This window comes from Sorex fumeus, unplaced genomic scaffold (genome assembly GCF_029834395.1).
Source record: "Sorex fumeus unplaced genomic scaffold, SorFum_2.1 ptg000022l, whole genome shotgun sequence".
Lineage (NCBI taxonomy): Eukaryota > Metazoa > Chordata > Mammalia > Eulipotyphla > Soricidae > Sorex > Sorex fumeus.
Window position 1 is genome coordinate 6,910,723 of NW_026606079.1, and position 13,057 is coordinate 6,923,779.

Below are 13,057 nucleotides of genomic sequence, written 5' to 3' on the forward strand. Positions count from 1 at the left end.
CAATATAAAAGATAATGGGAGAAATCTCTCATCTTTGAAAAGAAATTACCTTTATTGGAAGAAAAATCTACCTCACCTTACCTAGCAGGACATAAAAGACTCTAGTGGATTCTGAGACAAGAAGAGGAATAAACAATTTTATACTAGAACAGGAAATAATAACTAAAATGGACATACTTAGATTATTAAATTTGTTTTATATATTAGTGGATTCTGGGGCTGGAGTGATAGTACAGCGGTAGGGTGTTTGCCTTACAAGGGGCCAACATGGCCGAACCGAGTTCCATTCCTCCGCCCCTCTCGGAGAGCCCGGCAAGCTACCAAGAGTATCTCGCCCACACGGCAGAGCCTGGCAAGCTACCCGTGATGAATTCGATATACCAAACACAGTAACAACAAAGTCTCCAATGGAGACGTTACTGGGCCTGCTAGAGCAAATCGATGAACATCGGGAGGACAGTGCTACATTAGTGGATTCTGAGACAAGAAAAGGAATAAACAATTTTGTAAAAGAACAAGAAATAATAACTAAAATGGACATACTTGGATTATTAAATTTGTTTTATATATTTCAAGAAAAGAGAAAGCACCCCCCTTACAGGATCCTCTCACCCTGCCCTTGGCCAAAGCCCTGGAGTCCCAGGAGAAGAGCGCCCCCTGGTGGTCACACACCCATGCAGCTTCCCTGTCTTCCTCAGTTGTTTTCTGTCTTGGCTCATAGGGACTTGCCCTCACTGTGCCTCTTGCACAATAATACACTGCTGTGTCCTCAGTTACTGAGTTGCTCATTTTCAGGTAAACTTGGTTCTTTGAGGTGTCCCTGGAGATGCTGAGTCAGGACTGATGACTTGGGTTATAGTCTGTGCTTCCACTACCCCATATAATACCAATCCAATCCAGTCCCTTTCCAGGGACCTGGCAGACCCAGTAGACAGCATAGCTGGTTAGGGAGAATCCAGAGACCGAGCAGGTAAGGGACAGAATCTGAGAGGGTGTCACCAGGTTTGGTCCCGACTCCTGCAGCTGTACCTGGGACAGGACACCTGGGGACAGAGAACCACAGTGAGTCACGAACTCAGAGGCTCCATGCCCATCTTTGAGGGTCTGTCCAAGGGATACTCACATCCAGGAATTGCCACCAGAAAGAGGAGAAAGCAGCGCTGCTGCACGTTCCTGCCCTCAAGGTCCATGATCTCAGACAATGTGTCAGGGGGAGAGTGTCCGAGTCGGGGTGAGTGTGAACATGGTTTTAACCCTGGGTCCCCCATGCAAATCCCATGCAGATTTTCATGGGGGAGCCTAAATAGAGAAAGAAGGAGACCCGGGGAGGCTGGTGTGTGGTCTCTCTGGGAGGAGATTCTGCTTGTGGCCCAGAGTACTCAGGCCTGTCCCTGGGCCCTGTCAGAGCGGGGCCTTTTCCTCCAGCACAGGAAATGAGTTGAGGAGCTCTCAGGAAACAGGAATTGCTGAGGGAGAAATGGCAGCTGGGGAGGAGAGTCCCCATGTCTCACGTCCCTGATGACCAAACTCAGCTCCCCACTCTCAGGGCCTCTACCCTGAAGACAGTCCCATGACCCTCCTTGCCCCTGCGAATTTGCATTTATTCTCTCTCTGTTACCTCAAAATTTGGGGCAAACAATCATTGTCATTTCTTCAGACAGTTCAGACAGACCTAGGTCCAATCCTTGGTCTAAAAACACACAGAAGTTTATTCACTTACTCACCTTTGATGAAAATTCTTTCACTTATAGCTGCTTCCCTTTGAAACATACAAGGTGCTTATTGGGAGGATTTGTGCATTCTCTCTGGTGATGAGTCTGTGCTGGGACTAGGAAGAGCTTCTTCCTAGATGACCTTCTTCGGGTGTGCTTGGCCAGTCCAGGAGCACCTGAACCTGTTCTGACCTGTGTATAAATACCCACCCAAAAACTCAGAACCCTGTTCTTGGAGGCAATCACTGAGGGATTGTATCAGTTCTTGAAAGGGTTCTTGGTGTGTGTGTATCGGAGGGGGGTGTGGGGGGAGGCTCAGGACACAAACTGTTGAAACAAAATACTGTTTCTGTTTCTGAGATACACACATTTGACAAAGGTTCAAGTGTCATGAGCAGACAGGATGTGGCCCTACCCACTCCACACCAATGAATGGAGTCCATTAAGTGTGCTGTGTCCAATAGGTTTACCCCTAATTCCACAGAGTGTCAGAGGACTGAGATAATTATTCATTACCAGAAAATACACTCTAAAATTTTGGGGGGTTGGTCTTATTGTTAGTTTTGTGGGTGGATTACCATGACTTGCAACATTGTTCATGATTAAATTACATGCCTATATGTTCCAAGAATAATCTCTTCACTAGTATCCACGTCCACACACCAATTTCTTCAGACACTCAAACCCTGCCTCAATGCCAGGAAGTTATTTTCCTTTTAGGCATTTTTGGGTTAATTCTTGCCATCATACATAATCCCACACTTCTTTTTATTAAACACAGAGAGAAACCCAGTTACAAAGTTGTTCATGATTGGGTTTCAGTCATATCATGGTCCACAGCTGTTCCCACCACCAGTGTGCCCAGTTTCCCTCCTCACCCAGCCCCTGCCTGCTTCTCTAGTAGGTTTCCTCTTCTCTCTCTCTCTCTCTCTCTCTCTCTCTCTCTCTCTCTCTCTCTGTCTCTCTCTCTCCTCTCTCACTCTCGCTCTATCTCTGTCTTTTATTTTGGGCATTATGGTTTGCAATACAGATCTTATCAAATGCTTTCTCTGCATTCATTGATATGATCATATGCTTTTACTTTATAGTTTATTCATGTGGTGCATTATTTTTTTTGAGTTGTGAATGTTGAACCATTGTTGCATTCCATGATGGATTGTACTTGGTCATGGTGTATGACCTCTTTGGTGCGTGTTTGTATTCTCTTTGCTAAAATTTTGTTGAGAATCATTAAATCTGTGTTCATCAGGGATTTCAGTGTGTAATTTGTGTGTGTGTGTGTGTGTTTGTTTTCTATCTGCTTTTGATATCAGGATATTTGCCACATAGGATCTGTAAGGGAGTTTTTCTGTTTATTCAATTACTTGGAAAACTTTGAAAAAAATTTGAAAGAATTCACCAGTGAATGCATCTGGGCCTGGCTTTTTGTTGTGTGGAAGATTTATAATTACCATTTCAATTTCCTCAATAATGACAAATCTGTTCATGCATTCCAAATTTTCTTGTTTCAGCCTTGGTAGGTTATCCAAGAAAGTATCCATTTCTTTTAGGCTCACTTGTTCTGTGGCATAAAGATTCTCAAAGTAATGTCTGATGTTCCTTTGAATTTCTGTGGTTTCTTTTGTGATGTCCCCTCTTTCGTTTCTGATTCAGTTTATTAGGCTTCTCTCTGTGAATCTTGCTAGTGATTTATTGATCTTATTTACTTTTTCAAAGAACCAGTTCTTTCGTTCGTTGATGTTTTGGACTGTTTTGGGGATTCCAACTCATTAATTTTTCTTTAAGCTTTATTGTTTCCATCCTCCTGCCTTGTTTGGGGTTTTAGGCTTATTTTGTTGGCCATTTCCCAAGATCTAAAGTTGTGGTATTAAATTATTCATGTGGGCCCTTTCCTCCTTCCTGATGTGTGCTTGCAGAGCTATAAACTTTTGTCTTAACACTTTTACTGTGTCCCACAAGTGTTGATAGCTTGTATTCTCATTTTCATTTGTTTCCAGGAATCTTTAGACTTCCACTTTGATTTACTCTCTATTCCACTGATTGTTTACTAGTGAGCTGTTCAGTTTCCAGGTTAACTTTATTCTCCTTTTCTCTGTGTGATTTACTTTTATTTTCAGTGCAGTATGGTCTAAAAAAAAATGTTGATACAATTTCTATCCCCTTAATTTTGTGGAGATATGTTTTCTGTTCCAGCATGTGGTTTACCTGAAAAATATCCCATATGCTCGACGTAAAGGTAAAGGCCCTCCCGTTGATCTTCGATTTGCTCAAGCGGGCCCAGTAACGTCTCCATTGGAGACTTTGTTGTTACTGTGTCTGGCATATCAAATAAGTCACAGGGAGCTTGCTAGGCTCTGCCATGCAGGCGATATACTCTTGGTAGCTTGCCGGGCTCTCCAAGAGGGGCGGAGGAACTGAACTCGGGTCGACCATGTTGGCTGCGTGCAAGGCAAATGCCCTAGCACAGCGGGTAGGGCGTCTGCCTTGCACGCAGCCAACATGGCCGACCCGAGTTCGATTCCTCCGCCCCTCTCGGAGAGCCCGGCAAGCTACCGAGAGTATTCGATATGCCAGACACAGTAACAACAAAGTCTCCAATGGAGACGTTACTGGGCCCGCTCGAGCAAATTTTAATATTCCATATGCACTGGAAAAAAATTATATTTGACTTTTGAGGGATGAAAATCCCTGTGTATATATACTAGCCCCTTCTCTTCCATTTGTTCCTTTAAAGCCAGTGTTTCTTTGATAGTTTAGTCTAGTTGATCTATCAAGGAGTGACAAAGTATCATTGAAGTCTCCAACTACTATTGTGTTGTTACCAGTGTCCTCCTTTAAGGGCATCAACGATTGTTTTATATATTTTGTTAGTTGCCATTGGGTGCATATATGTTTAGGAGGATAATTTCTTCCTGATGTACATATCACTTAATTATTAAGAAATTACCTTCACTGTCACTTATAAACCTTCTAAGCCTGAAATCTATGCCATCAGATAACATGGCCACATCAGCCTGTTTGGATATGTTCTTTGCTTAAAGAATTATTTTCCAGCCTTTGACTCTGAGTCTGTTTTTTTCTCTGACTATTCAAATGTATTTCTTTCAGGCAGTTGAATGTTAGATTCTTTCGGATTCTATCTTTGGTTTCCATGTCATTGATTTCTGCTCTAAGTTTTATGATCTCTTTCCTTCTGCCTGACTTAGGCTCTTTCTGTTGATCCTTTCCTACGGTCTTGAGCTGTGAGGTCAAGTTGCTTATGTACATCCTTTCTTCTGTCCTGAGATATGCTTACAGAGCTATAAATTTCCCCCTTACTACGGTTTTCGCTGCATTCCATAAGTTCTGGTAGCTCATGTCTTCATTCTCATTGGTTTCCAGGTATTTTTAGATTTCGTCCTTGACTTCCTTCCTGACCCAGTCATTGTTCAGCATTCACTTAATCACTTAATCACTTAACTTCCCGTTAGTCGTCGATTTGCTCGAGCGGGCGCCAGTAACATCTCCATTTGTCCCTGTCGCGTGCTAGTGTAGCCCAATGGCATCTGTTCACTCAGGGAACATGAAGGGCCTCAAACCGATCGTTCATGATCTCGACGAAGAAGTCTGACCATCTGGTAGGTGGGCGGCCACGCGGTCTTTTGATATCCCGTGGAATCCAGTCAGTAACAGCTTTATTGCAACGGTCATCTTTAAATCTCATTACGTGACCAGCCCATCTGATTTTCGACACCTTGGCAAATGAGACAGTGACCCTGATCCTTGATCGTCGACGGATGTCAAAATTCCGGATTCTTTCTCTCATTTGAGTGAAACGTGATATTCCAAGCATAGCTCTTTCTATTCTTCTTTGGGAGACCTGAATAGCGTTCTCATCTTATTTGCGTAGGGCCCAGGTATCTGAGGCATATGTTAATGCAGGAAGAACAGTGGAGTCAAAGAGATGTGCCCGGAGCTGGAGGTTCTTCGTCCTCTTAGCTATTTCTTCAACGTTCTTGAATGCGTTCCAAGCTGCTCTCTTCCTCCTTTGCAGCTCGTGTGCCAGGTCATTTGTCATGTTGACCTCTCGACCTAAGTACACATAGCTGTTGCATTCGGAGATGGCCGTTTCATTGAGAGCAAATGGGGCATCAGGAACAAGGCTGTTTCTCATAAACATTGTCTTCGTAAGATTCAGCTGTAGACCTACCTTTCCACACTTACGGTCAAAGTCGGCCAGCATTTGTGCCGCTTGGCTGATGTTTGGTGTTATTAAAACAATGTCATAAGCAAAGCGGAGGTGGTGTAGTTGCCGACCATCTATCTTCACTCCCATTCCTTCCATTCCAGTCGTTGCATGATGTTCTCGAGGGTGGCAGTGAAGAGTTTCGGTGAAATGTTATCACCCTGCCGCACCCCTCTCTTGACATCAACGATCACTTCTTTGTTGAATGGTGAGATCATGGTAGTGAATCTGCAATACAGCTCACGGAGGATCCTGATGTATTGGGCTTGAATGCCCTGATTGGCTAGGGCTTCAATGACCGCTTCCGTCTCAACAGAATCAAAGGCCTTCTTTAAATCAATGAACGTTAAACAGAGCGGCATCTTGAACTCCCGAGAAACCTCAATGAGCTTGGTTATTGTGTGGATATGGTCGATGGTGCTGAATCCTTTGCGGAACCCTGCTTGCTCGCATGGTTGTCCTTCATCTAGTGTTCTGCCAATCCTATTCAGGATGACTCGAGTGAACAACTTGTAAATGACAGACAATAGGCAGATTGGGCGATAGTTGTCAATGTCATGGATGTCTCCCTTCTTGAACAGTAGTACGGTCCTGCTGGTTTTCCACTGGGACGGAACCTTGCATTCAGACAGGTAGCGAGTGAAGAGCCGAGCCAGTGTATTGATGAGTGCTGACGGGAGGTTCTTCAGGTGTTCAGGTCTGACCTTGTCTGGGCCGGGTGCTGTTTGTTTCTTTACCGACGAAATGGCGTGTCGGATTTAGGAAGGTAGAACATTGGGAACGACATATCCATCCTGTGGAATTTGGTATGTCAGCAAGTGGACATGGCTATCAAAGAGATTTGAGTAGAACTCATGGATAATCTTCTCCATTGCCGTTCTGGAGGATGTGATGGATCCATCAGGACTTCGGAGGGCAGTCATCTTGGTCTTATAGTTGGCGAAGGACAGGCGGGCGTTACGAATACTTTTCCTGGCTTCTGCCACATCTACCAGTACTTCTACTCTTCTCTCTTTGAGGTCTTCCTTGATCGCATCTCTGCACTCCTTTGCGAGCTCGGACATTAGCTTGCGGTTGCCTGAGGCATGCGCCAAACCACGCTGGCGAATTTGCTCAAGAGTTTTCGAAGATAGACGATTTTTTGTGGCTATCTCTCTCTTGGCGTGCCTCGCACATTCATGGAGGTGCTGAACCAGTCGATCGTATTCCTCGTCAATGTTGTCAACAATGGCATCTTCCCATGTTGCCGCAATAGTACCAAAGAGTTCCCAGTTGGTGGTCATTCTGGGAGTTCTCTTTTTGAACTTTGCAGCTCTTTCTCCCTGCTCTGTGAAATAGAATTTTACACAAAGGAGACGGTGGTCTGATCCCGTTCGAAATTTTGGGACAACAGCGACATCAGTCAGGCAAAACCGTCGATTGAATATGATGTGGTCTATTTCATTGTGGAATCGTCCACCGGGATACTCCCATGTCCATCGTTTATATTCTGATTTCTGGAACTGTGAGTTACTATGAATGGTCTTGGTCGACATGATGAACGCAGACAGTCTTTCACCCTGTTCGTTCCATTCTAGGCCATGGGTCCCGATGTGAATTTCTTCAGCTGATCTTCTTGGTCCTATATTGGGATTAAAATCAGCCACAATGATCTTGTAGAAGGTGTTGTCATCTTTATAGAACTTCTCTAGCTCCATGTAGAACTTCTCGATTTCTCTTTCATCATAATGAAATGTTGGTGCGTAGACAACGAAGATAGAAACTGCAGGCAGTGAGCCACATCTATTCAAATGTAAACATCAGATTTGGGTTGTTAGGCATTTGAATGAATCAATGCTCTTGGCCAAGTTTGTGTTGACAAGGACACCGAAGCCTCCAAGACCTCTTTTATCGCATGTTCCGAGGAACAATTCTTCTCCAGTGTTGAAAAAGGCATGGTGTGATTCGTGCCTTCTTGTCTCGGTCAGACCAATGATGTCGTACTTGATCATTCTTGCTTGTACCATCAGGTCCTCGATGGATGCATCTGATGCTAGCGTACATGCATTGAAAGTACAGACGATCATTTTTGTCTTCCTTCGTTGTGGCAGCCTAGGTCGGCCTTGAGATTTTGTCGGCCTCTCCTTTCTCATCCTTCTCAGTGCTGCCATGTCGGTGAAGCCTTCAGGGTCAGGTGAATGAGACCAGTTGTAGTTACTGGTTTTGGCATATCGAATACACAGCTGATAGCTTGTCAGGCTCTTCCGTGCGGGCGGAATACTCTCTGTAGCTTTCCAGTCTTTCCGAGAGGGATAGAGGCATTTGGGGCAACCTCTAATCACCCTTGTAGGTGTTACCATATTTGAACCCTATCAAATATGGTACGACAATTCCAGAAGTTGGGTATTTAGTGTCTTATGATCGTCGCACGGCCGCTTGCAGCCGCGCGGGTCCGGAAAGCGTCCTGGAGTGTGGCGACGGCTAGGTAGTGGAAGTAGTTTCGAGAGTGGAAGTCTGCCAGTGGGGTATTTATCTGGGTAGGGTGGGTCTCCTGTGCACAATTCGATCCCTGGGTGGTTGATGGAAGCAGACAGGGCAGGGTAGGGTGGGGCTCCTGATTAGAATCCCTTTGTCACCTGTGGTGGTGGGAGCAAGCAGAGAAGCTCTGTCCCTGGGTCCGCCGAGCCTGTAGTCCAAGGTCTAATTTCCAGATGTTTGATTTGGTTCTCCATGTCTGTGTGTGATTCACTTCTATCCTCAGTGCATCGTGGACTGAAAAGATGGTTTATTCTATTTCTATCTTCTTGGTTCTGTTGAGGTATGTTTTGTGGCCTAGCACATGTTCTATTTTGGAAAATGTTCTGTGTGCACTGGAGAAGAATGTGTATTCTTTCTTTTTGGGGTGTAAAGCCCTGTATAGGTCTATAAGCCCTTTCTCTTCTATTTCTTCTTTCAAAGCCAGTGATTCCTTGCTGAGTTTTGTTCTTGTTGATCTATCCAGAGGTGATAAGGCAATGCTAAAGTCTCCAACTACTATTGTGTTGCCAGCAATGTCCTCCTTAAAATCTGTTAGCAGTTGTTTTAAATATTTAGCTGTTCCCTCATTAGGTGCATAAACATTTAAGAGTGTGATTTCTTCCTGTTGTACGTATCCCTTGATGAAGAGAAAATAGCTTTTGCTGTCCCTTCTAATCTTTTTCAACGTGAAATTAATGTTGTCGAATACTAGTATGGCCACCCCAGCTTTTTTGAAGGAGCTGTTTTCTTGCAGGATTGTTTTCCTTCACTTCACTTTGAGTTGTGTTTGCTCTAACTGTTGATATGAGTTTCTTGTAGGCAGCAGAATGTTGAGTTCTATCTCTGTATCCATTTTGCCACTCTGTGTCTCTTAAATGGTGAATTTAGACCGTTGACATTGAGAGAGATTACTGTTATGGGGTTTTCTGTCATCTTTTTGTAAGGGTCTGTTGTGGTTGTAGGGCTTGTCTTCTCTTATAGTAGCCCCTTTAGCCCTTGTTTTAGGTTTGGTTTTGAGTCTATGAAGTTCCTGAACTGCTGATTATTTAGAAAATATTGTACCATTCCTTCGGTTTTGAGTGATAGTTTAGCCGGATAGACTATTCTTGGTGAAGCATTCATTTCAGTGAGTTTTTTCACTATATCTCGCCACTGCCTTCTGGCTTGGAGGGTTTCTTCTGATAGGTCTGCTGTGAATCTAAGGGGTGCTACTTTGTATGTGATTTCCTTCTTTGACCTTGCTGCTTGCAGTATTGTTTCTCTACCAGCAGCATTGATCATTCTAACTACGATATGTCTTGGAGTGTTTTTGTTAGGGTCTCTTTTAGCTGGCACCCTTTGTGCTCCTTGAATCTGAATGACTGCATTGTCCAGCTCTGGGAATTTTTCAGCGATGATTTGTTTAACCATGGCTTTTTCACTGGGATTGTTTCCCTGAGCTTCTGGTAGTCCAATGATTCTAATGTTATTTCTCTTGGAATCGTCTCCTAGGACTCTGATTCTCTGTAGAGCTATTTTGAGGTCCCTTGCCACTGTTTGTTGTTGCCTGTTGTTTTGGTGCAGGTGATCTTCCAGCTCACTGATTCTTTCCTCAGCTGTGGTCATTCTATTTTTGAGGGCACAGACTGAGTTTTTTATTTCATCTATGAAATCTTTGATTCGTGACATTTCTGTGCTTAACTTTCCAATTTCTGCTCTCATTTCTTCCTGCATTTTTTCTATTGTGCGATCCATTGTTTCTTTCACGTCCTCTTTCAATTTACTGGATATCTGTCTGAGTGCTTCATTGAGTTGATTGAACATCTTCATGACTTCATATTTGAATTTTTTCTCAGAGAGGTCCCATAGGTGGATATTACCTACTGAGGCATTTGGACTCTTGTCATCATCTTCTTCCTGTGGTGGGGATTTGCATTGTTTCTTCATGTTTGTGTATAGGTGTGGGGACTAGATTTCTTGGTATGACTAAACTACCTGCGGCAGCGTGAACCACGCCCACTTCTACAGATGCCACACCCACTTCTAAAGCGGCCCCACCCCCACAGGAACCGGTTGTGTGTGGGGGGAGTAAAGAATGGGTGGGGGAGAAGACCAGCTCAGCTTGGGGGACGAAAAGGAAGAGCAAAACCCAATTCTTTGGTGAAAACTTGTTTTCAACCACCAACTTTAACTTCAGGTATTGCTCACATTTTTGGCTCTTTTCTGCATAATTAAATAAAATGTATTTTTTTCGATCTTTCTTCACTCATTTATGTGCGTTTCATTTCTTATGTTATACACCATAAAAAAAATCCTGGCTCATAATTAGTAAGTTAGTAAAAACAATGGAAGAAATGAATCAGAGTGAGAGGTGGCTCCACGGGGGTCTCCGTGCTGGGCTGTGTGAGGGGATGCGAGTGACCGGCCACCAACGAGTTCCAGCTTCGCGTGGTTCGCGCCGGTGCCGGGCGTGAGCCCAGGCAGGGGCCACGGCCGCGGAGGTGGCCAAGCGGGAAGGGCCGCCGTTCATCAGTGAACCGGCCGTGCGCGGCAACGCAGCCGTCCTGGATTACTGCCGAGCCTTGGAGTCGGCACTGTTGGGGGTCACGGCCGGCACCCTGGGCCTCTCGGACCTGTACTGCTTCCTCTTCTACCTGCTTGCCTCCATCCTGGTCTCCCTGCTCCTCACCCTCAAGGTGGGGAGGAGGTGGAACAAGTATTTTAAGCCTTGGCGACCACTCTTTACCGAGGGACTCGTCGGCGGCCTCTTCACCTAAGTCCTCTTCTGGACCTTCTTCTACGGCTTGGTGCGCGTCTACTGACCCGGCTCCTGGCTGCGCCCAGGGAACAACCGTGCCCACAGAGTTTTCAAGTCCTCACCCTCACTGCTTCATCGGTCTCGTTATCATTTATATCAGAAGACAACGATCCTGTAATCGTTTTCAGATTAAATGAAGCGTCAGGCACTGTGTGAAGGGTTCTTCCTACTTGATGCATTAACCGCTCCATGCATCCCACCCCAACGTTGGCAAGAGGGCAGAATCACCAAGTTTTTGACCCCTGGAGTGCTGGGATTGGGCCTCTGAGTAACTTCCTGGGGTTTACGTAGAGATCAGCCAGGAAGAGCTTCCTAAGCCGACATGACCTGGTGTGGCAGTTCTGGCTTCTGTCTGGTAGGCAGTGCATCTTATCTTTCACACCCTTTTGTCCTTTCATTCCAGGAGTTGGGATTCTTGGTTGAGAGTGTCCTTTTATAGCCCTGCCTTTCCTCCCACTAACCATGACTTTCAGGTATGAAAGGTGCGACTTCAAGTCTTTTTTCACTATTTACGGCTGTCTTCATTAAAAAAAAGAAAAATCCTATTGAAGATGAACCCCACAGGATGTTAAGTATGGGGGTATGTATACTAAAACATCCTTCAAAAAGCTATGTATCCACCGTAATTCATGACAGCGCTTACTGCAATAACCTGGATACGTGGCCAGTGACAAATGGACGGTTCAAGAAGTTGTGGTATGTTTACAGGTATCACACATGCACTGTGAAACGTCATACAACTGTAAGAAAAAAATAGATCTTCTAGTTACCGGCAATTTGGAGGGAGCTGGAAGGTATCGTATTGAATAAAATAAGAGGGAGAGGAGCAAGTGCCAAATGATATCACTCCTCTGTGGTATATAAAGAAAATGAGAGTAGAGAGTATCAAATGATAACACACCCTTGACCCTGGATTACAGAACTGAGATCGCCAAGCAAGGCCCCTTTTGGAATGGGTAGGAATGGAATGAAGAAGTGGACTTGAAGTAGCATAGGGACATTGATGGAGGGTCATTTGTACTTTGGTGGGCATGAGGTGTGATAACTATATAAAAATCATAATTATTAATGCTGTTATAAACATGTAATCTAAACTATACATTTTTAAAAATTTCAATATTTGAAAATATCACACCAGGAAAAAATTGGGCTTGTATAGAGAGTAAATGCCTCTGTTGATTGGCTAATCTTGATCCTTTCTCATGAGGGATTACTTTAATAAAAATGCTTTAGAATTGCAAAAAAAAAAGAAATGAATTAAAAATGAACAAAACCCTAAATCATTCATTTTGTATTTCTCAGTATTAGATACTCCTAGCTCGACAGAAACCCTTTGACAATTTTATTCTTAATAGCACTTTGGGTAGGCGCCACGGAATGGCCTCATGCTTTGCCTGTGAGTGCCCCAAGTTCATTTTCCAGTGCGAATATCCTGATACCCTGAGTACTACAGAAAAGACCAGCACGCAGAAAGGAAGTAAACACGGAGTACTCTCAGGCATGGCCCCCAAAGCAAAGAAAACATCTATTGTCTGTATTTGGATAATAGCAGGTTTTTCTGATGATTAGATACTCATCATTTTTATCCCAATTTAGTCATGTGGTATTTTGGATGAGTGTGTGATTTCTAGTAAAACATACTTTCAATCTTTGTCTTTATTATTGACAATGAACATATAAAACTTTTCCAGTTCTCTAAGTAAAGAGGGCTGAATAATGCATCTGTGATGTTAAACAGGTGTCTTTGGAAAGTCACCAATATAGGAATGCGGCTCAGTGGGGTCACCACGTGACAGGAGGGTTGAATGTAGATTCTAATCTCTAAGC

At 44.1% G+C, this 13,057-nt stretch overlaps 1 pseudogene; it reads left to right on the forward strand.

Annotated features, from left to right (window-relative positions):
• The first annotated feature begins 1,086 nt into the window (after positions 1–1,086).
• On the forward strand, positions 1,087–11,234 carry LOC130023185 (ER membrane protein complex subunit 6-like; annotated as a pseudogene).
• Positions 11,235–13,057: the final 1,823 nt, after the last annotated feature.